Source organism: Aquarana catesbeiana, linkage group LG09, assembly GCF_042186555.1.
Source record: "Aquarana catesbeiana isolate 2022-GZ linkage group LG09, ASM4218655v1, whole genome shotgun sequence".
NCBI lineage: Eukaryota > Metazoa > Chordata > Amphibia > Anura > Ranidae > Aquarana > Aquarana catesbeiana.
This window is the reverse complement of record NC_133332.1, coordinates 227,483,786-227,509,115: the sequence shown is the minus strand read 5'-3', so window position 1 is coordinate 227,509,115 and position 25,330 is coordinate 227,483,786. Positions and strand designations below refer to the sequence as shown.

The following is a 25,330-nucleotide window of genomic DNA, read 5'->3' as shown; positions in this document are numbered from 1 at the left end:
GTTGAGGAATCTTCTTCCAAAGGGAGAAGTTGGGTGTCTGTTTAGAATCCTGAAATTTTACCAACCCCCACAGGGCTTTTCAAAAAAAAAAAAAAAAAATTAAATTGTAAAAAATAATAAAAAAACATAATTAAGGACTCATTCTCACAGGTATTCTGTTTGCATGAATGAGTGGTTTGTTTGTGCGGCTAGAGTTGCCTGTTAAGTTTGGTTCACTCTTCCTGTCAGCTAGGTTTACAGGGCCCCATGACTTCTAACAGCAGCCCTGAGCCCACCTTTCCCATACTGTCAATGGGGGTCACATTGCCTTAAGTCTAAGTCAGGGGGGCCCAAACGCTGTGGCCAGCCATGTCTTGCTCTGAGATGGCGGGTCGGCAAGCCCAGATCGCGGGTTCCCAACCCGCCATCTCCGAACATTAGTGCAAAGAACGGAGCCGCCGCTAGAGGAAGCAGAGCCGATGCTTCCTGTATAGCGCCGGCTCCTTCACAGGCAGAGTGATACCAAATGTACTCCGCCTGTGACAGGAAGCATCGGCTCCGCTCTCTACTGCAGCTGCATGCTTCTGTCATAGTTATGCTCGGGGATGGCGGGTCGGGACACAGGAACCTGCGATTTGGGACAGCAGCCACCAGTACCAGTAACAGCCACCAGTATCAGTACCAGTACCAGCCAGCAGTACCAGTACCAACCAGCAGTACCAGGACCAGCAAGCAGTACCAGTCAACAGTACCAACCAGCAGTACAAGTACCAGCCAGTAGTACCAGTCATCAGTACCAGTACCCGCCAGAAGTACCCACCAGCAGTACCAGTACCCACCATCCGTACCAGTCATCAGTACAAGCCAGCAGTATAAACCAGCAGTACCAGTACCAGCCAGAAGTACCCGCCAGCAGTACCAGTACCCACCATCCGTACCAGTCATCAGTACCAGCCAGCAGTATAAATCAGCAGTACCAGCCAGAAGTACCCACCAGCAGTACCAGTACCCACCATCCGTACCAGTCATCAGTACTAGCCAGCAGTATAAACCAGCAGTACCAGTACCAGCCACCAGTACCAGCCACCAGTACCAGTACCAGCCACCAGTATCAGTACCAGCCAGCAGTACCAGTACCAGCCAGCAGTACCAGCCAGCAGCACCAGTCATCAGTAGCAGTACCAGTACCCACCAGCAGTACCAGTACCCGCCAGCAGTACCAGTCAGCAGTACCAGTACCAGCCAGCAGTACCCACCGGCAGTCCCAGCCAGATGCAAGAATCCTGAGGAAGAAGTGAAGATTGAGGTCGGTTGCGGAGCAGGTAAACCGCTGTGCATCAGTGTGAAAGCAGCCTTAGGCCCTTTCCACATGACCGGTCCGCCTGTCTGTTTTTCAGGTGGACTCAAACGGACTCTCCATTCACCTCTATAGAGCGGCAGACTCGTGCCTGTTTACACCCGCCTATCTGCAATCCGATCTCCTTAAAAAAAACCAGAAGGGGATCTGTGCCCTTCTGTCTGGCAGATCGGAGGGCCCTTAGGGTAGAGCGGGTTGCATCCGTGTCTGCTCTACATATGCAGAGTGGACACAGACCTGCCATCCCCCCTTTACGCTTATTGTGGCCCGCGACCGGTTACCAAGTCGATAAAGTGGCCCTCGCTCCTCAAAAGGTTGGGCACCCCTGGTCTAAGTAGTTAACTTAAAGGGGAGCTCCAGTCTGGAAAAAAAATGAAAAGTCAGCAGCTACAAATACTGTGGCTGCTGACTTCTAATATAAGGACACTTACCTGTTCAGGGATCCCGCGATGTCGCACCTCAAGCCGATTCGTCAATCCACTTCGGGTACAGGTGTCGGCATTGTAAGTTATGGAAAAGCCTTCAGGTTTCACAGCCGGTTTCCTACTGTCACACTGCGCTTTCTGAATGGTCCCGCTGTCATCTGGGACCTGTGTGTGTCCCAGAAGACAGTGAAGAGAAGGAGGAGGGGCAGTAGGGAGAAAGAGGAGGGTCTCACTGTTCTCCTTGCTGAAAGCTGTACCTGAGGACATGCAGCGCAGGATATCCCTAAATCCACTTCATTCATTGCGTTGGTTTGTTCTTCCACCTCTCCTGCTGCTGCTTGATCATTACCCTACCACTCATCCAATAAGCAGTCTTCAGCTCTGACATATCCATCAAATCTACCAAAATGGCTACCTCCACACAGAGGCACAGTTTGAAACAGGGCATTGTTAGGTCGGCTATAGATGGTTTGAATCTCGGCTGGTTCAGCAGGAATCGGTCGAGATTTGAACCATATATGGGCAGGCTGAATGCACCAAGTTGTACGCAGCCCCTGGCAGCCCAAGCTTCAGAAAAACCCACCTATTTACGGACTATGGGCCCTAATGTGGAAATCCAGCCAAAATGTTTATTTTAAATAAAACAGAGAGGGAATTGAACCTCTGTCAGGTTACGATTCTTTGTCTTCCTTGGAAATGCTTCTATTGTGTTGTATGGAGGGAAAATTTCTCAAAAAGGGCAAGCAAGGATCAGATCTTCTTTGGTTTTGATTGCAGCTTGTGTCCATAACCTGGAGCTCTAACCCCATAATTCTGGGAATCACCACATAGGCAAATTGCAGGCAAAACACTGCTAATGACACTGCAATTTGTGCTGGTAGGCAACACACATCGATGATCATGGCCTACTAGCAATATTAAAATGGTTGTAAAGGTAAGAAATGTTTTACTTTAATGCATTCTCTGCATTAAGGTAGAAAATGTCCCAATATTTGTATGCCCCCCAAAACAAAACTTAACTTCACTTGATCCAGCGCTGTAGTGGCTCTCCTCTAGACGTGCATTCATTTTCGTCCGAATGCATTTTCGTCTGCAGAATCCGAAAACTGAAAGATCCGACATAAACAAATGCTTTATTTTCGTTTTCGTTGTGACAACAGTTCGATATCGATAGGAGATTCGACATGACGCTGACAATAGCGATCTGTGTCCATCGAACCTGCGGGAGAATGTGCCTAACCTTAGCTCTATTAGTCCAAGATTATTCTACATAGAGAGAAAAGATTCAACATTATAGACAATAGCAAAAAAAAGGTTGAATGTGCCAACCCTAACTCTATTAGTCCAAGATTATTCGACGTAGAGAGAAAAGATTCGACATGAAGATTCGACATGAAGATTCGACGAAGCAGTCACCGCGAGCGGACATTTATGGTCAAATGCTCCGCCCATAGGTTATAGAAGAATTCAAATGTTGGTTGACTAGTAATAATAATTAATAAATATAATTACTAGTTTCATACAGCATTAGAATTCTACTATACCTTGTAGGCGGAACATTAGACCGGAAATATACGATTGCGGCGTCGTACAGTTTAGCTGCTCCGTTGAATCTTCTTAGAACATTCGACAGACACCATAAGCCTTCAATGACAGATTCGACCTTAATTATTTCGGATTTTTGGTCGAATGCATTTTTTAATGAAATGAAATTAAAAAAAAGGAATTTCGGGAGTAACTAAATACATTTATTTTTCAGACGAAAACAAAATGCCGAAATGAAATATTTCAGTGTGCACATGTCTACTCTCCTCTCTCCCAGCATTGACAAGACAGAGGCAGCAGCGGGAGCCATTGGCTTCTGCTGTCAGTTAAGTCCTGTGAGGTGAGGTCCGGTCGAGCTACGCTATATGTATCTATGGGCCGGCTTGGGAGCAAGTCCGCAGGTGTGCGATCATAGGAAGTGGCTTTCTATAGTGGCATACTGAGAAGAGGAGTCGCCAAGAGCACAGGTTCGAGGACCCCAGAGGAGAAGGTTCGGGCAGCTGACAGCAGGTAAGCATAAACCTGTTTGTTATTTTAAATAAAAAAAGGACTTTACATTCACTTTATTGTAACAACGCATAAGCAACACACTGGCCATCACAACAATACGTGGGCAATAAACAAGCAGTCATTAGAATATGTGGGAAATAAGCAACCATGACCAATTCACTGGAAATCAATAGGCAATTGTGCCAATATGTCTGCAACAAACAAGCAGTTTTGTCAATATTTGAGTAACAAACAGGCAATGACATTAATACATAGACTAAATGCAGGGGAAATAACTGGAGCCCATTCTTTATTTCTCTTCTTTTACAGTAAAGAACCCTTTCAGGAAGCGGAAGGTAAACCTTGCTCTCTCCAGTCTCAAAAACACCTTCCTTCTCTTTTTAGTAAATTTCCTATATGGACTAATGATGTAGTTATATAAGGTGATCATATCTCCCCTTAACTGCTTCAGGTCAGCCCCATAACAGTTTTACTGCTACAGGGCGGCACCTATGTGCCGAATCACGTATATATAGGTGACCCGGCTCTTCTGGGCAGGCGGCGCGCATGCGTGCCAACGGCGTCTCGCTCCCACTGTGATCACACACACAGCGGGAGTCCAGCGACAGGTACCGTGGACTCAATGTCCACCAGCACCCGCCAATGATCGAGCAGAGAGGCAGAATGGTGGTCCGCCTATATAAACAAGGCAGACTGCCGTTCTGACAGGAGGGAAGACATGGATCCTGTGTTCCTGCAAAGCAGAGACATGGATCCATGCCTTCCCCTAGTAAAAGAACCTCCCACAGTTTAGAAAAACACAGGCTAGGCACACATTTAACCCTTTGTTTGATCCTGATGTTAACCCCTTCCCAGCCAGTGTCATTGCCTATTTTTTTAGCACTGTAATAGTGTCACTGGTCCCCACAAAGTGTCAAAAGTGTCCAAAAATCCACTGCAATATCACAGATATCCCGGTCTTTTTTTGTTTATAGAGCAAAAAATAAAAAACACAGAGGTGATCAAATACCACCAAAAGAAAGTTCTATGGTGAGAAAAAGGGACATCAATTTTTTTGGGCGTCTCATGCCCGCCCAATTGTCAGTTAAAATAACACAGTGCCATATCCCAAAAAATGGCCTGGTCATGAAGGGGGGTAAATCTTCCAGAGCTCAAGTGGTTATTCGCCTCTTCTCAATGATGAATACATTGATTTTTTTTTATTCATTTCTCATAGCTGAACTCATCCATGCCCCTTCAGCATCAAATATGGCAGATTTCTATGTTTGTGTGTACATGGTCAAGTGTATCACAAGGCCAAGCTCTATGCCAAGCATTTTGCGTGTGCCGAGTGATTACATGGCCAGGAAAATAGAGAGATCATTAGATGACTGGGAAGGATGGCCCCATTTTGAAGAGGGCCTGTCAGCTTAGAGCAATATTTCCTCGTGTCATGTCTCTTTTTTTCCTTTCATTTATCTCCTGGATAACCTATAGTAGTCCTATTAAACAATGAAGTGATACTCCTAGATTGTAAGCTCTAGCGAGCAGGGTCCTCTGATTTCTCTTGTACCAAATTGTAATGTAACTGTAATGTCTGCCTTCATTTTCTTAAGCGCTGCACAAACTGTTGGCGCTATATAAACCCTGTATAATAATAATAATAAATCAAATTTGATTAAAAATGGCTGTTCAGTAGAAGACAGGGTGCCAATTCATACTTCTATTTTCAGCAAAGATGTTCAGACATCAGTAAAATGAAGCCATTTTTGATTCTAGGGTTCCCGTGGTGCTTCCATCCCCCATACCACCGCGCTGCATGCACCATAATCCGAAGATTCACTCCCTGCCACTTCATTAGGAGGCTGCTGTTATAGAAGAAGGCAGATGTTAATGTGGCAGTCACTTCAGCCACACCATATGCAGTTAAGAAAAACTGACAAAGCAAATCGCTGACGCAGGCTCTTTCTATACAGGCTTGTAGTTGCTGTAGCTTCTCTCCTTTCACGAACAAATTACCCACTTGTACCAGATAGATACAGAAGAGATGGATTGAAAAGGAAATCAACAGTAATATGAAGCCATGGATACCCACTGAGTATTTTTCCAACTACAGTTTAAAGAGCAGTGACATTCAATAACCTACATCAAGCAACCAATCAGATTTCACCTTTTACCAGGATAGGGCAGTCGGGAAATAAGTCCTGCTGTTCTTCTGTGGCTTCTGCCCAATTTTATATTGTTAGTGTTAGGTTTACTTACAGATGAACTCCAGGCAGATAAAAAAAAACAAAAAAAACATGAAAGTAGTTATAGATTGAAAAAAAAAACCATTAGATGCATTTTTAAATGCAACTAGCGTAAAGCTCCCCTTACAGTATACCAGGGTTCACTAAATGGCGGACCGCGGTACGGACCCAGACCAAGCGACATTCCTGTCCAGACCGCGGCCAAGCCACTTATCAGTCCTGGTGTCCTCACTCTCTGGCTGCCACAATCATCCTCACAGTAGGCGGGGGTGGGAAGTGCTGCATACTGGGACAGAGGGCCCGATTTGGTAATCCCCCACTTGTTAATGTAATAAGTTGGGCAGCTCCCATCCTCTGTCCCGATATGCAGTGTGAGGATGATAATGGCGGCCGGACGGAAGACCAGAGAGACAGAATACCCAGCTGCTCTGTGCCTCTGCTCTGGTAGGACTGTGCAGGGGAGGCTGAATGATGAAAGGGGGACTGTGATGTAAAGGAGGAGAGGGGGGCTGTGATGTAAAGGGGCAGTGTGATGTGTAAAGGGGGCACTGCATAAAAGGGAACACTGTGATATGTAAAGGGGGCGCTGCATAAAGGGGACACTGCGATGTGTAAAGGGGGCACTGCATAAAGGGAACACTGATGTGTAAAGGGGGCGCTGCATAAAGGGGACACTGTGATGTGTAAAGGGGGCACTGCATAAAAGGGAACACTGATGTGTAAAGGGGGCACTGCATAAAGGGAACACTGCATAAAGGGGACACTGTGATGTGTAAAGGGGGCACTGCATAAAAGGGAACACTGATGTGTAAAGGGGGCACTGCATAAAGGGAACACTGATGTGTAAAGGGGGCACTGCATAAAGGGAACACTGTGATGTGTAAAGGGGGTGCTGCATAAAGGGGACACTGTGATGTGTAAAGGGGGCGCTGCATAAAGGTACATGGTGATGTGTAAAGAGACATTGTGATGTGAAGGGAAACCGAGGACACTGTTGGACTGCTTTAAAGGGGGGACTGTGATGTGTAAAGGGGCACTGTAATGTGTGAAGAGGGCAATGTGTAAATGGGACACTGTGATGTGTAAATAGGGAACTGTGGTGTGTAAATAGCGCAAATATGAGATTCGGACCTCTGCCATAAGAAAATTTTACAAACTGGACCCCTGTGAATTTTCATTTAAGAGCCCTGCACTATACAATCAGATTAAACAATCTCTGTCTTTAGATTTACAAAAATTTTGTAATATGAAGACATACCTAAACAATCCATTCAATTTGTACCCTGTATAGTTGATGGTAGATCTAAAGAGATAATACAATCAGATTGTATATATTTACAGTATATATATATATATATATATATATATATATATATATATATATTTATATTTATACACAGTGGGGAAAATAATTATTTGATCCCCTGCAGATTTTGTAAAAAAAACACATATTATACAAATGTTATACAGTGAGTTGCAGGTCAGTGAGTAAAATAAGTATTTGATCCCCAAGCAAAACATGACTTAGTACTTGGTGGAGAAATCCTTGTTGGCATGCACAGAGGTAAGACTTTTCTTGTCATTGGTTATCAGGTTTGCACACATCTCAGGAGGTATTTTGGTCCACTCTTCTTCACAGTTCTTCTCTAAATCCTTAAGGTTTCTTGGCTGTTACTTGGGAACTCAAAGTTTTTGCTCCCTCAATTAATTTTCTACGGGATTAAGGTCTGGAGAAGGGCTAGGCCTCTCCAAGACCTTAATGTGCTTCTTCTTGAGCCATTCCTTTGTTGCCTTGGCAGTATGTTTTGGGTCATTGTCATGCTGGAAGAACCATCCACGATCCATCTTCAGTGTTCTGACTGAGGGAAGAATGTTCTCATCCAAGATTTTACAATACATGGCCCCATCTATTTGCCCTGTTAATGCGGCAAAATCAGTCTGTACATTTAGCAGAGAACCATCCCCAAAGCATGTTTCCACCTCCATGCTTGACTGTAGGGATGGTGTTCTTAGGGTCATAGTCGGCATTTTCTTCCTCCAAACACAATGAGTCGAGTTAATTCCAAAGAGCATACATTTTGGTCTCATATGACCACAGCACTTTCTCCCTGTCCTCTGAATCATTTAGATGTTCATTGGCAAGTGCCTTCTTGAAGAGGGGGACCTTGGGGGCGCTGCAGGATTTCAAACCATGGTGGCGTATTGTGTTACCAATGGTTTGTTTGGTGACTGTGGACCCAACTGCCTGGAGATCATTCACAAGCTCCTCCCATGTAGTTCTGGGCTGATCCTCACTTTTCTCATGAACATCCTAGCCCCATGAGGCAAAATCTTGCATGGAGATCCAGACCGAGGGCAATTGATGATTGATTTTGTATTTCTTCCATTTGCGAATAATTACTCCAACAGCTGTCTCCTTCTCACCAAGCTTCTTGATCGTAAGGTTTGAGTGGAAGAAAGAGATTCTGTGGACAGGTGTCTTTTATACACATAATGAGCTGTCATTAGGAGCACCTTCTTAAATTGACAGGACTAATCTGTGTACCACATGAGCACATACTGTAGCCAGTCCGTGGGAGCCAGAATCATCGTTGGTTGGTAAGGGATTAAATACTTATTTTACTCACTGACTGAACTGCAACTCAATTTGTAACATTTGTATTGTGTGTTTTCTCTGGATTTTTAGTTGATATTATGTCTCCATCATTTGACATACACCTATGATACAAATTATAGACCCTTCATTTCTTTGTAAGTGGGCATGCAGGGGATCAAATAATGATTTACCTCACTGTATTTATATATACATATATTGATATGTACAATTATACACTATATACATATATACTTACTATATCTAGCCAGCTTAAATGCCTGAATTTGACTTGAGTTTAGCTTTCTGTAGTCACCTTTACAGCGACATTCAGATCGGGAGAGGGAGAGGCAGCACTAAGAGCCAATCAGATGTCCTGCATTCACATCTATTGACAAGGAAAGCGCCAACAGGATGAGGGACAGATGACCTCATGAGTTTATAGCTGCTACTTCACTGTCCAATCACAGGCTGGGGACAATGATATGACCTGGTTGTGTTGCTTCCAGATGATCTACAATCTTTTTTGGTCTTCTGGTAGCTCCTCTCTTCTTTAGTAAGTCTATACTGCTCACTGGGGGCTATACCAGAGAAACATACATACCATTCTCCCCTGGCAGCTCTCTTCTGCTCCCCAACGTGGGCATGCTCTCTACAATCTTCAAGCATTGTAGGGCCGGTGGTCCTGCATTGTAAGTTATGGTATCAGTGAGTGAATAGCTGCATGACCAGCAAAGAGAGACTGCTTTGTGTGACTTGTAGGACTGGAGCAAGGAAGTAAGTGTTTTCTCTGTTATAGTTCCCTAGAGTAAATACATTTATTAGAACCATACGGTGGAAGGGGCAACCTACCAAATATTCAAAAAAGACTGGAGTTCAGGTTTAGCTACAGAAAGCAAAATCGGGTCATTGGGCTGGCTTTGCTATCTGAAAAGGCTATATAAATGTCAGGACTGATGGCTGTCTTATGGCCAGTGCAAACCCTCAGTGATTTCCCTTGTTGTACCAGGAGAACTGAGGCCCAAAAGATCTGGAAACCATGTCAAAGAGGTGAAGTGACACTTTAAACCTTGTGGTGCCTGATTCCAGGGTCTCAAATTACATTTTAATTTTTAATGAAAGGTTCCCTTTGAAAAAAATAACTGATTCGGATCTCTTTTCAGCCAACTACCCGCATATGCTAACACACCTCTCCTCCCTTATGTCTAAATGGTCATCCTTGCCCCTGGCCTAGATGGGCAGAATAACAGTAGTAAAGATGTCCATTCTACCTAATTTTCTTTACAAAATATTACCATGCTGCACAGCTAGCACAACTTCCTAAATACTACATATCCAAAGAAACACCCTTATGGGTAGTGCTCGAAGCAGTAGACTGCAACCCACTCTCTAGAGCACCCTCACATCGACGTGGCATCACCAACACCGTCACCAAATGCAGCCTATCAATATGGGATAGACTCAAACGTCGTTTTAACTTTCAATCTCCCCACAATCCCCTCCTATCCTTCAGCCACAACCCATCCTTCTACCCAGCTTGGTCATCCCCATCTGCCTTCCTGGCATGGTCTCAAGCTGGAATACTATGAGCTTACCAAATCTTTAGAAAAGGCTCAATCATACCCTTCCCAGATCTATGCAAAGAGTATGGCCTAGCCTCATCTGAAATCTTTCGATACCTACAACTCGAACATTTTTTCTCCTCCAACGCACCTTCCGACCCCTGCTTTTTCTTTTCTTTAAACAGGCCTGCAACAAAGACCCACATAGGCGAAGTCTAATGCCTCTATGCCCTTCTCCTGTCACACATGACATCCTCTCCACCGTCATACACAAGCAAATGGGAGTCAGACCTTAACCTATCCCTTGACCCAGCTGACTGGGCAAAAATATGGCAAGCGAGCAAATCAGCCTTGCCCAACATTGTGGCACTAAAAACCAACTACAAAGTACTCACAAGGTGGTTGGTATCTTGTCCCCGCCAGGATCTCAAAATTCCTCCCCCAATATTACCCACTTTGCTTCCGAGGTTCCAACTCACCTGGCACCCATGTCCACATATGGTGGGAATGCACCACAGTACAAACATTTTGGACTGAGGTATTCACAACCCTCTCCACCTTATTTGAGACACCGATGCTACCTGACCCGGAAATAGCTTTTCCGAACAACAAACCCTTGGCTGTGACCCACCGTCAATTCAAATTTCTTCTCTTCACCACAGTGGCTAAACAGACTATTGCAAAATCTTGGAAATCCTCTACCCTATCCATCTTGGCAATGAAGCACAGAATCACTCATGCAATGATTTACGCCATGATCGAGGCAGTCTTTCTAGACAGAGTCCCCTCCTACGGAAGGCTATGACTCCTTCTACCGTAACCTATGAACACTTTAGACCCCCAATGGTCTGGGACCTCTCTAGGGACCCTGATCCCCCCCCTCTTCCCCTACCCCCCCCACCTACTTAATACGTAATCTACCCACATCCTAGCTGAAACGCGCATTCACCCTAAATCCCCCTACCCCTTGTCTGAATCTCATTTTACAGCCCTACTTTTACCTATTTTTAACCACATAGGAAGCACTATCCCTACCAGAGGTACTACATGGTTGACACTACCATTCTCTTAATCATTTTTTGTCTTTGTCCTACGTTAGGACATTTTACAACGTTACTATAATATGTTACCCGAATTTCCCTGATTTGACACCTACTTTATTGACGTGTACGGTCCTACTTACTGTTATCTAATTGATCTAAGTTGAACATGAACTTCTAGCCCTCTACCTAAGTCTCACCTATGGAGACAAGGACTCCTTGGTTTGTGCATAATACCTCAATCCATGTCCCCATACCTAGCTAATGCTTAGTCTTTGTCCAACATTAAATGTCTCCCCCTCTCTATTCGGGGTACTGATTGTCACTCCACATTACTAAAGCTGTTTCAAAGTCTGTATTACCTTCATGTATACCTAGTGTCCAATGTCTCAGAACTATCTCTGATACGCATTGGTACATCCGTAACAACTCCTTATTAATATTTGAACAAGAAAAAAATAACTGGTGGCCTTAAGCTTGTTTGTAAACAAAGGTTAGGTTTAATTGTCAGACACATCAATGTTATGTTTGGATATTACATCTTAGTTTTTATTCTAAATATCTTTTTTTTTTTTGTTTCTGCTTTAGGCTAAGATTGCCTAGGCAATTGACGTCCCACTGACTCCTGGGATATTGGCGTCAGCAATCCCAGGAGCCTTCGGGCATTCTTTTATTTGTGATCTTGCACAATTTCATGACAAGAAATGATGACATGGGAGGAGAGAAGCGCTGGAAGCATTTATTAAGTGCGCAGGTGCGATCATGCTGTGTCCTTGGAGTGCATGCACTTCCAGCCATTTGTGTAAAAGATACTATATCAACAACAGCAAACTTCCACTGCTATAGCAACATGTACACAAGGGGCTGGAAGCGCTGTGCTTAGTGCGCAGGCATGGCTGCAACTTGTGCAATGAAGGGAGGAGAAATAGGTCCAATAATTGGAAAAGTGTGCAAGCTTCATTTGCCCACATTTAAAACATTTTTTCTCTTTCTATGTGGGCATGGACACATAGCCTAACATGTAGGGGCTTTTAGATGCAGAAAAAAAAATGCCAGGCACCCCTAAGAGCAGCATTAGAAACGTCCAGTGTAGGGCCGAAACAACTAATCGATAACTAATCAATTATGAAAATAGTTGTCAACTATTTTCATAATCCATTAATCGGCCAGCTGATTAGTTGGTCTGCATACAAAATGCATTATTTGTTTACATATCAGGAAATACAGTGCAGCACACATACAGCTCAGTACACCATCCATATGTGTCAGTAAGTGCCTGAGAACATGTGAATGTGAATGTGTGAAGAGCAATGCCTCATGGGACATGTAGTCCTGGGTAAGAAGTGAGTGGGTCTAAAGGCAGAAGTTTTTTTTTTTTTTTACCTTGCTATAGGGGTCCTCTATATTACACTTTGCAGCTTGCTATTGGGGCACTCTGAAGGCAGGAGGAGCCAGAAGCGTCGGCGGGGGACACCAGAAGAGGAGGATTAGGGCTGAGCTGTACAAAACCATTATAAGTATAACATGTTTGTTGTTAAAAATCACTTTAAAAACTGTGTGCAGGAAACATCCGCATCTGAACCCAGAGAAGGTGAAGGCTGACAGACTGGAGGTAATATGAGGCATTATAATTACATTTAAAGTAAACGTTTACGAGTATTGTGCATTGTATTTAAAAAGATTACATCCATCCATGAAAAGTCTCAGCTTTCAGTACTACTTTAATATAAAAGATTTATATCTACCTTCCACCCTTCATATAGATTCATGTCTGACTCCTGGTTAATCACTTCAGCCCCGGAAGGATTTTGGGGATAGATTTATGGAATTTTTATATATATATATATATATATATTTTTTTATCGGAACTGCGACATTGCGGCAGACAGATTGGACACTTGACACATTTTTGGGACCATTGACATTTATACAACGATCTGTGATATAAAAATGCACTGATTACTGTATAAATGTCACTGGCAGGAAAGGGGTTAACACTAGGGGGCGATCAAGGGGTTAAATGTGTTCCCTCATTGTGTTTTCTAACCGTGGGGGGATGGGACTGACTTGGGGAGGAGACCGATTGTAGTTCCTATATACTAGGAACAACAGATTAGTCTCCTCACCCCTGACAGAGTGGGGATTTGTGTGTTTACAGACACACTCTGTCAGGAGCGATCGCGGGTGCCCGGTGGTCATCGCGGCCGCCGGGCATGCGCATCAGCTACTTAGGGATGCGCGCACCACGTATACTCCTTAAAGCGCCCGCCGTACAGCTATGGCGATTTGCGCAGGAGTTCCATTCTGCAGGCGTCAAACGACGGTGGGCAGTCAGCAAGTGGTTAAAATGCCCATGTATCCTACTTCTGGGTGTATTTATTATATATATGATATAGGTAATATATATTTGTTTCACAGTATAAATGAACCCGTTATAGTAGCAATTTTCTGCTCTTTTTCTTTTTTTTAACCCCATTATGACAGGTGATACAAAAAAAAGCATGCTGCTGCTACTAAACGCCTTAGGCCTAGTTCATACCTATGCGGTCTTTGGTGCTTTTTGCAGAAACACACTACAGTTCATTTAACATGGTTTCCTATGGGACACGTTCACATCTATGCCTTTTTCATATTTGGAAAGGGTCAAGGACTTTTTTCAACGCAAAACGGTGCTTTTTTTGGTTCAATAGACTTCAATGGAGAAGCTGCAGAAACACATGTAGCGCCTTTTTGCAGCAATGTGGGTTTTTAATCTTCTAAACAAGTTGGCCAAAAAAAAAAACACATAAATAATGCAAAACACAAATCGCAGCAAAATCGCTTGTGCAAAAATGCAAAACACACAGCAAAAAGCACTGCAGAAACAGATCAAAAGCAAACTGCATAGGTGTGAACCGAGCCTTATGCTGGCCATACACGTATAGATTTTCGTACGAGAACATTCATACGAAAAATCTTTGTACAGTCGCTGAATTGAAAGAATGTCGTTTGAAAATTTCACTTACTTTTAACATTGGTAGTTATTTACGAAAGGCAAATCCACTTTGCACTGCAAGTGCACTTGGAAGTGCAGTCGCTCTAAATCTAAGGGGTGGATCTGAAATGAGGGGAAGCTCTGCTGATTTTATCATCCAATCATGCGCAAGCTAAAATGCTGTTTTTTAATTTTCCTTGCATGTCCCCCTCAGATCTACAGAGACTTTACTTTCAAGTACACTTGCAGTGCAAAGTTTCCTTTAGTAAATAACCCCCATTCAGCTTTAAAATGAATGTCATTTCTGAACGAAAACCACATAGACTGTCTGAAAATTCCTTTGACCAAGAAGTTTTCTATTCTGCTTCTTCGAATTCTCCAGTCACTGTGGTCGAAAACGAACGTCAATTTGACCCCAATAACGATTAGAAAATTTAACAAACGTTCTTAAAATGACATTTTTTTTGAAGGAAGACATTGTTTTTGTATGGCCAGCATATACTATATTACAGTTCTGTCTGAAAATCAGCAAAACAGTCTTTATTTTTTTTTTTTTTCTTTAAATAAAAAATTGGATCTCTGAGTCTGATGATATTTACCAGCTTCAACCACTAAGTGCTGGTTCACACAGGGGCAACCCGACTTACAGCGTGGCTCTGCAAGGCAATTTGGAGGCGACTTGAGCGCGTCTTTGCAAAACTTACAACGCGACTTAAAGTTGCCTCCAGGACAGGCGACTTTGGCTGTGGCCAATCACAGAATAATCAGCTCTGTGGGAGGGAGGGGGTGCCTGGGTAAACGTGGGAAGTACCTGGGTAAATTATTTTCTTTTTCCTGTAAAGTCGCTTCAATATAGATAGAGACCTGACTTGGAGGCAACTTCCATTGAAATCTATGGGTACAAGCTGCCTAGAAGTCGCCTTGAAGTAGTACAGGAACCTTTTCTGAAGTGGGAGCAACTTCCGTAGTGTACATTAAGACGGCTCTCATTTACTTCTATGTCATTTCTTATATCCAGCAACTTGGGGCGACTTGAGGACTTACAAGTCGGATCCCAAGTCATTGTAGTGTGAACCGGCACTAATAGTATATACAGTATATCTCTTCTGTCTGTTATTCTCAGAGTGGATTAGAGATTTTGCTCCATAACCATATAGTTGGTTATTTAACCACTCAAGGACCAGCCTTGTTTTGAGATTTTGGTGTTTACATGTTTAAAATAGTTTTTTTTGCTAGAAAATTACTTAGAGCCCCAAACATTATATATTGTTTTTTTTTTTCAAACACCCTAAAGAATAAAATGGCTGTCATTGCAATACTTTTTTTCACACTGTATTTGCGCAGTGGTCTTCGAAGCGCACTTTTTTTGGAAAAAATTCACTTTTATGAATAAAAAAATAAGACAACAGTAAAATTAGCCCAATTTTTTTTATATTGTGAAAGATAATGTTACGCAAATTGATACCCAACATGTCACGCTTCAAAATTGCGCCCGCTCGTGGAATGGCGACAAACTTTTACCCTTAAAAATCTCCATAGGCGACGTTTAAAAAATTCTACAGGTTGCATGTTTTAAGTTACAGAGGAGGTCTGGGGCTAGAATTATTGCTCTCGCTCTACCAATCGCGGCGATATCTCACATGTGTGGTTTGAACACCGTTTTCATATGCGGGCGCTACTCACGTATGCATTCGCTTCTGCGCGCCAGCTCGTCAGGACGGGGCGCGTTTAAAAAATTTTTTTATTATTGTTATTTATTTTACCTTTTATTTTTACACTGTTTTTTTTTTTTTTTAAAGTCACTTTTATTCCTATTACAAAGAATGTAAACATCCCTTGTAATAGAAAAAGGCATGACAGGACCTCTTAAATATGAGATCTGGGGTCAAAAAGACCTCAGATCTCATATTTAGACTAAAATGCAATAAAAAAAAAAAAAAATATAGTAATTTAAAAAAACGATTTAAATAAAATGGCCCTTTAAGAGCTGTGGGCGGAAGTGACGTTTTGACGTCGCTTCCGCCCAGCAATTGTATGGAGACAGGTGGGGGCCATCTTCCCTTCACTCGTCTCCATACCTGACAGGAGACAGGACGCGATTGCCTCCGCCGTTGCCGATGACTCCGGTAAGCGGTGGAGGGCACCAGATCGCGGTGGGAGTGGGGGGGGGGGCCCTCTACCACCACCGATAAAAGTGATCTCGCTGCGAATCCACTGCAGAGACCACTTTTATCTTGTAACCGACCACCAGCCGAAAACGGGGATACCGGGGTTATGGCAGCTAGCTGCTGCCACAACGATATCCTCCTTCAAACAGCTGCTGTAAAACTGCGGCGGGCGGTCCATAAGTGGTTAAATTCACCACTGCATATAGATATTTAAGAGTTGCCTTTTTTTTTTTTAAACTTTACATATTAAGTAAATTATACACCACACTTTTTTTACGGTTATTATCCGATTTATCGAAACAATAATCGGCCAACGAATCGATTATGAAAATAATTGTTGGTTGCAGCCCTAGTCCAGCGTGCAGGAGGCCTTAAGATGTTTGCTGATAAGTTGTTATGGGTTATTGAATTTTGCCTTATTAAAATAAGACTATACATGTATATAATGATCCATGGTTAGCCACTGGCTACTCTAGCTCCCTGCATCTTCAGTATGACAAGCTGCTCCTGACTGCAGCAATGCAATCAATGGCGTCTGTGCTCTTCCTCCCCGAGGCATGTTGTTCCTTCTTCACTGGCACACAAGAATTGCAGGTTTTAAGCCTATTTGTTCCCGTGTCTTATCTTCTCCCTGCTCTCTGCACAATGTGAATCACTGCCCATAATTCCAGTGCGGATGGCACTGCTGTCTTTTATCTCTGCAGCACATATTTCTGGAATGAGGGGGCGAGACTGTGAAATTACTTAGCACTTTTTCTTTCCCTGAAAACATACTGGATTTAGCGGGATGGATATGGGCTTGTATGTGTGATGGAGGAGAGGGGTGCAGATATTGTCACTGGTGATGAGGAGGTATGAGAGAGGAGGATGGAGGAAGAAGCAGACTGATGTATGAGCTGGACCAGGATGCAGAGCAGAAGGTTGCTGCTGAGAACCAGTGAAGCTAAATGAGCGAAAAGATGGAACAAAGCAAATATTTACATTATGTATCTGCCCTCAGCAAAATTTCTAAATTGGCTTCAACTCCGGGGCTGTGAATTATGTGCTCCAGCAAGTGGCCAATGGTTTCCTTTTCTTACCTGATTAGACCTGAATCAGGTAAACGATAGATGCGTCAAGGCGCAGTAACCCCTATTTGCATCAAAGGGCACCATATAATATTACTAAACGATATTTTCAGAAAACCAATAAATCTTTGTTTTTTTAAACACACAGAATCTATCAAAGGTTTTTCAACACACAAATAACATTTCCCAGGCGTCCGGCAAGTTTTCTAGCTGTTCTCAAAGAACCTGAAAGGCATACAGAATTTTTTGGGAACATGCAAATCAGGATCTACTGAAACTTCTCTTCTAAAAGACAAGGTCTTTGGGTAAAAGGGAATATTTTAACTTTCCCTGACTCGGGGCCCTGTCCCCCTACTGCTCCATCACTGACCTATATACTGTAAGTTGTCCGCTGCTGTCAGTAGCTTCTGATGTTGGCTTCTAACCATATTTCCCACATTTTGGAGTTCAACAAATACTCTCTAATGCCGTGTACACAGGGGCGGACTTTTTGACCGGACTGGTCCGACAGACTTCCGATGGACTTTTGAACGAATGGACTTGCCTACATACGATCACACCAAAGTCCGACGTACGACCGGACTAAAATAAGGAAGTTGATAGCCGGTAGCCAATAGCTGCCCTAGCGTGGGTTTTCGTCCGTCGGACTAGCATACAGACAAGCAGATTTTTTGACCGGACTCGAGTCCGTCGGACAAATTTGAAACATGTTCCAAATCTAAAGTCCGTCACATTTTTGACCGAAAAAGTCCGCTGCAGGCCGATGGAGCCTACACACGGTCGGATTGTCTGCCGGATTCGGTCCGTCGGACCAGTCCGGTCGAAAATTCTGCCCGTGTGTACACGGCATAAGGGGTTGCTCAGTGCTTGTACCTGATTGGTCTGCACTCTAAGCACATTCTAAGTCAGCATTCATGAACCTTGAAGAGTATTGAGCAATGATAATATACTGTCGGACCCCTTATCAAGATTAGGGATGGGGGGACAGGGTGCTGAGGCTGAGCAATGTTTTTAAATGCTGCAGTACTCAAGTCAAGAAGGAGGAGGGGTGGGTATCAGGAGTAATGTTTGGGGGTGCCGTGTGAACTCATCTTTGCAGAGACAGGCAATGTTAACATTTGCCCCTGCCTGAATATATAAGAGTCCTCTTGTGTACAGAGACTAAAAAAAAAGCTGTCAGGGCCCCATATGAAAAGGGGATAACAAAGATAGTAACATGATAACAACAAGAAAATTAGGAATGCACACAATATATGTCACAGGAGGAAACCATAACCACGCATGTGGGGGCCCGACTGCCGGGCAGGGCCAGTAGGTGCGTGGCTACTCTGTCTTTTTGTCCATACATTTAGATCCCTTTCACACTGGGGCACTTATTAGGCGTTTTAGCGCTAAAAATAGCACCTGTAAAGCGCCTCTTATGCCTCTCCAGTGTGAAAGCCCGAGTGCTTTCACACTGGGGTGGTGCACTTGCAAGACGGGAAAAGTCCTGCAAGCAACATCCTTGGGGCGGTGCGGGAGCAGTGTATACACTGCCCCCAAAACGCCCTGCCCATTGAAATGAATGGGCAGCGCAGCAGAAGCGCTTCGGCAGGGACGCAACACGGGTGCTTTTAACCCTTTCTTTGTCTGCTAGCGGGGGTTAAAAGCTCCCCGCTAGCGGACAAAATGCGCCGCTATAACAGCAGTAAAGTGCTGCTGAAAATAGCGGCGCTTTACCGCTAGTGCCGGCACCACCCCACTGTGAAAGTACCCTCATTCAATACAGAAGAGTTGGCAGCTGTTGCTCTCTGTTATTTTGCTTACATTGGGCTCTTTACTGCCACCTGTGGCTGCTTCCTGCATGTGCACTCCTCATGTGAGTGTTGCTTGTACTGTATTCTGGCTTGTGATCAGCTGCAGCGCCACTCGGGGTATTAGGGACATGTGTCAGCTTTGTGGAAATGAGCTGGGACTAGGAAGACCTCCTTTACAAGTAGGAGCTGTGTGTACAAGTGAAGGGAGGGACTGTTTGTGTACAGGTTGGCCAGAGCTGTGTGTGTTGTGTGTGCATGTGTTGAGTGTGGTGTGTATGTGGGAGTGTGTTGTGTGTGCATGTGTTGAGTATGGTGTGTATGTGGGAGTGTTTATAAGTATGAGGGGGGGCTGAGTGTGTACAGATGTGAGGGGGGACTGAGTGTGTACAAGTATGAGGGGGGCTGAGTGTGTACAGGTGTGAGGGGGGACTGAGTGTGTACAAGTATAGGGGGGCTGAGTGTGTACAAGTATGAGGGGGGCTGAGTGTGTACAAGTATGAGGGAGGGCTGAGTGTGTACAGATATGAGGGGGGACTGAGTGTGTACAGGTGTTGGGGGGCTGAGTGTGTACAGGTGTTGGGGGGCTGAGTGTGTACAGGTGTGGGGGGGCTGAGTGTGTACAAGTATGGGGGGCTGAGTGTGTACAAGTATGGGGGGCTGAGTGTGTACAAGTATGAGGGGGGCTGAGTGTGTACAGGTGTGGTGGGGGGGTGAGTGTGTACAAGTATGAGGGGGGCTGAGTGTGTACAGATGTGAGGGGGGACTGAGTGTGTACAAGTATGAGGGGGGCTGAGTGTATGCAGGTGTGGGGGGGCTGAGTGTGTACAAGTATGGGGGGGCTGAGTGTGTACAAGTATGAGGGGGCTGAGTGTGTACAGGCGTGGGGGGTGAGTGTTTCCAAGTATGAGGGGGGCTGAGTGTGTATAGATGTGAGGGGGGAGCTGAGTGTGTACAAGTATGAGGGGGGCTGAGTGTGTACAGGTGTGGGGGGGTGATTGTGTACAAGTATGAGGGGGGCTGAGTGTGTACAAGTAAGAGGGGGGGCTGAGTGTGTACAGATGTGAGGGGGGGCTGATGTGTGTACAAGTATGAGGAGGGGGCTGAGTGTGTACAGGTGTGGGGGGCTGAGTGTGTACAAGTATGAGGGGGGGGCTGAGTGTGTACAAGTATGGGGGGACTGAGTGTGTACAGATGTGTGGGGGGCTGAGCGTGTACAAGTATGAGGGGGGGGCTGAGTGTGTACAGGTGTGGGGGGGGGGGGGCTGCCTGCAGGACTGTGGAATGGCCTGCTGGCAAACTCTGAAATATAATGCCTCATGTACACTGCTTTTGTTGTTTAGCCAAAACTCCTCAACTAAAGTCAATAAAAGCCTATTCTGTCCATGTCTCCATGTTTATGTGTCTATGATACTGCTTTTTTAGCATTTTTCTACTGCCAGGAGAGTTTTGTTTAGGGGTGAGCAGTGTATGTGTAGCCTAAGAGAACCTACAGTAGGTACAGATGTTCTTTAAGATACACATATAAAAGTCAATTGGCTTTAGCAAGGTGTATCAGTGCATTCAAATAATTGCTTTTATGGGCTATTTGTACACATACTGTATATCAGCCTTCATTAAATGGCGGACCAAGTGATGCTCCCATCCAGATTGTCAGCCCACCAGTCTGCAGCGATGAATCCCCACTGCATTACTGTCATTGGCTGCTAGGACCACCGGCGTCCTAGCAACCAATGATGTCACCTGTGCATCCTGCCCACTTCAGCAAGTTTCTCTGCCCAGCTCCTGCGTCTTGCAGCATGCTTTTTCTTCAAGCTCCAGCTCCCATCCCCTGTCTGCCTGCCTAGCTACAGGGAATTATCCATCAGCTACACTGTTCACTTAGATGGGCTCTACCAATCTACAGGTGCACTGTGATGGTTCACAACTGAAATTTAAGGATGGTCACTCTGATAGGGACACTCTAATGGGAAACACATGCTCTATAGAGGAAACTCTGATGGGGAAACCGGCTCTATGGGGGCACTCTAAAGCGGACACCTGCTCTCAGATGGGCTTGTCTATATTCCTATTGCACACATTCCTGGATCAAAGGCTCATCTGTAGTGGGCGCTGTAGGGATTACCAGCTGGACACTGGATATATCACACATCAATACACATATTCACCAGTACACCATGGATCTTGAATTGCAGTCCAAAGCATTTATAGAAGAGAGATCACATCACAAAACAACAAGTGCAACATTTCTTAGACACGCAGGACCCCTTCGTCATGTATGTGATAAAGTGCATACAGTGGCAACAGAATAGAAAGGAGTTACATTAGATCATTTATATTCTGTTGCCACTGTATACACTTTATCACATGCCTGACAAAGGGGTCCTGCGTGTCTAAGAAATGTTGCACTTGTTGTTTTGTGATGTGATCTTTCTGCAATAAAAGCTTTGGACTGCAATTCAAGATCCATGGTGTGCTGGTGAATATTTGTATTGCTCTCTGATGGGGACACTCTGGTGGGAACACCTGCTCTATGGAGGGACTCTGATTGGGACACCTGCTCTATGGAGGCACTCTGATTGGGACACCTGCTCTATGGAGACACTCTGATTGGGACACCTGCTCTATGGAGGGACTCTGATTGGGACACCTGCTCTATGGAGGGACTCTGATGGGAACACCTGCTGTCTGATGTGAACACTTGCTCAATGGGGGCACTCTGATGGGGACACCTGCTCTAAAGGAGCACATCTGATATAAAGGGGCACTCTAATCTATGGGGGCACTCTGATGGGCACACCTGATTTAAAGGGGCACGTTGGTGGGGATATCTGATATAAAGGGGCACTCTGAAGGGGGAGCCTGATCTATGGGGCACTCTGATGTGGACACCTAATCTATGGGGGCACTCTGATGGGCACATCTGATGTAAAGGGGCACTCTGATGGGGACACCTTAGTAACCAGACCTCCTTGAATATTAATTCAATATCCCTGATATAAATATACATAGGGGGAGCCATATTTACTCATTACTTCCAGGGACTCTGCTTCTTACTTAGTCGAACTACACAGACTTTATTGTTTTTCTTATCCCTGAAAATCTCTTAAGCTAGTCATAAACGGCTTGAATTCTGGCCAAATCCTGCTACACTGGCCGAAAATCTAGCTGTGGGTGGTTCTGTTGATACCACTCGGCTTGACAAAAGTGCATTTAAAAATCGACTGAGCAAATTGTCAGAATACAATAGACTGTAGTGGAAGATTCATTCATCCATGCTGTTAGCATGAATGGAGGAATCAGTAAGGCTCGATTCACACCTATGCATGTTGCTTTTGAGCGTTTTTGGAGGTTTTTTTTTCATGCTTGCCACGTTTTTGAGCCGCGTTTTTGCCGCGTTTTTGCCGCGATTTGCGTTTTTTTTTTTTTTTTTCATTTTTTTTTACAGTCTTAAAAAAAAATTACAAAAAAAAAAAAATAAAAAAAAACGGCAAAAACGCACCAAAAACGCTGCAAAAACGGTGCAAAAACGGTGCAAAAACGGTGCACTTGCGTTTTTGATGCTTGTCCATTGAAAACCATTACATGCAAAACGCTGCTTTTTGCATGAAAAAAAGTCCCCGACCCTTTCCAAAAACGCAGAGATACAAAAAAGCATTGATGTGAACATGTTCCATAGGAACCCATGTTAAAAAATTCCCGTGCATTTCTGCAAAATGCAAAATGCATCAAAAAACGCGCTAGTGTGAATGGGGCCTTAGCCTTCTTTCATGGAGTCTGCAAGCTGAATGAAAGAAATCTATACATATATGGCCAGTTTGAGTCTGCACAGCTGAAGTGAAAACACTGCATGCTCCTTGAGCGTAAATAATTCTGATTCAGCAGCTGTTCAGCAGGAAGAGTGCCATAATGTTGACACTAAAACCAGACTATATGTTCCCCTTTAAATTGGTATACTAAATACTAAAATGAGCAAGTATACTACTGTTCCCTGAAAAAGCCCAAGAAAGGCTCACTCTGCGCTTTTACCACCAGCTAATCTTGCAAACTGATCCTGTTCACGGTTTTATAATCCCATCCTCTGGAGCTGAGGAACAGCAGAGCAATCGTGCATGCAAATCGCCCCTCTGATTCTGCCTAGTAATGGGGAACTATTAAGAGAGGAAGAAAAGTAACTAAGCAATGTACTTCCACAGCAAGGGGATGTCAACGTGTCCTGCACTATAGAGGTATGCTTGTGCCAGATCCAACCCGATCTTGACAACAGAGGTGTCCCTTTCATGCTGTGCAGAGCTAATAACGGTTTCCATGTCACAGCATCTGTTATTGTCACCTAAACAGCCTCTGGGGTCTTGCTGCACCTTCTGCTGTAAAATCTAAACTCAGTTACATCACTGGTGAACCTGGCAGCAGTGGCAAAAAAATGACTGCCATGAGCAGAAATCCACAATCAGGCCTCAATCTATGCTACAGAAAACGACTCCAGCTTAGCCTATCAACTTGCATTGCTTTTCTTAGCAGTGAAAGGGAATTTTGATTGAATCTGACAGTGGCGTTATGACTCAGTATGTGCTAAATTTAAATCTGCACACCACAAAAGAAGACTGCAAAACCTTTAGCTGTCACTGAATGTATAGTCTCTTTAACCACTTCAGCCCCGGAAGGATTTACTCTCTTCCTGACCAAAGCATTTTTTGCGATTCTGCACTGCGTCGATTTAGCTGAAAATTGCGCGGTTGTGCGACGTTCTACCCAAACAAAATCGACATCCGTTTTTTCCCCACAAATAGAGCTTTCTTTTGGTGGTATTTGATGACCTCTGCGGTTTTTATTTTTTGCGCTATAAACAAAATTTTTTGCTATATAAAAAAACGAATTTCTTCCAGTGTTTAGGCTGATATGTATTCTTCTACATATTTTTGGTAAAAAAAAAAAAAAAAAAAAAATATATATCACAATAAGTGTATATTGATTGGCTTGCGCAAAAGTTATAGTGTCTACAAAATAGGGTAGATAGATTTAACCACTTGAGCCCCGGACCATTATGCTGCCTAAGGACCAGAGGTCTTTTTCCAATTTGGCACTGCGTCGCTTTAACTGCTAATTGCGCGGTCATGCAATGCTGTACCCAAACGAAATTTGCGTCCTTTTCTTCCCACAAATAGAGCTTTCTTTTGATGGTATTTGATCACCTCTGCGGTTTTTATTTTTTGCGCTATAAACGGAAAAAGACCGAAAATTTTGAAAAAAAATGATATTTTCTACTTTTTGTTATAAAAAAAATCCAATAAACTAAATTTTAGTCATACATTTAGGCCAAAATGTATTCGGCCACATGTCTTTGGTAAAAAAAATGTCAATAAGCGTATATTTATTGGTTTACGCAAAAGTTATAGCGTCTACAAACTAGGGTACATTTTCTGTAATTTACACAGCTTTTAGTTTATGACTGCCTATGTCATTTCTTGAGGTGCTAAAAATGGCAGGGCAGTACAAAACCCCCCCAAATGACCCCATTTTGGAAAGTAGACACCCCAAGGAAATTGCTGAGAGGCATGTTGAACCCATTGAATATTTATTTTTTTTGTCCCAAGTGATTGAATAATGACAAAAAAAAAAAATATTTACAAAAAGTTGTCACTAAATGATATATTGCTCACACAGGCCATGGGCCTATGTGGAATTGCACCCCAAAATACATTTAGCTGCTTCTCCTGAGTACGGGGATACCACATGTGTGGGACTTTTTGGGAGCCTAGCCGCGTACGGGGCCCCGAAAACCAATCACCACCTTCAGGATTTCTAAGGGTGTAAATTTTTGATTTTACTCCTCACTACCTATCACAGTTTCGGAGGCCATGGAATGCCCAGGTGGCACAAAACCCCCCAAAATGACCCCATTTTGGAAAGTAGACACCCCAAGCTATTTGCTGAGAGGCATATTGAGTCCATGGAATATTTTATATTTTGACACAAGTTGTGGGAAAGTGACACTTTTTTTTTTTTTTTTTTTTTGCATAAAGTTGTCACTAAATGATATATTGCTCACACAGGCCATGGGCATATGTGGAATTGCACCCCAAAATACA

The 25,330-nt window shown here is 43.9% G+C and overlaps 1 protein-coding gene across 4 annotated transcripts in view; it reads right to left on the bottom strand.

The window, feature by feature from the left end:
• Window positions 1-25,330, bottom strand: part of SYN1 (synapsin I) — a 277,136-nt gene that overhangs the window by 204,579 nt on the left and 47,227 nt on the right. The gene's annotated exons all lie outside the window — the stretch shown is intronic.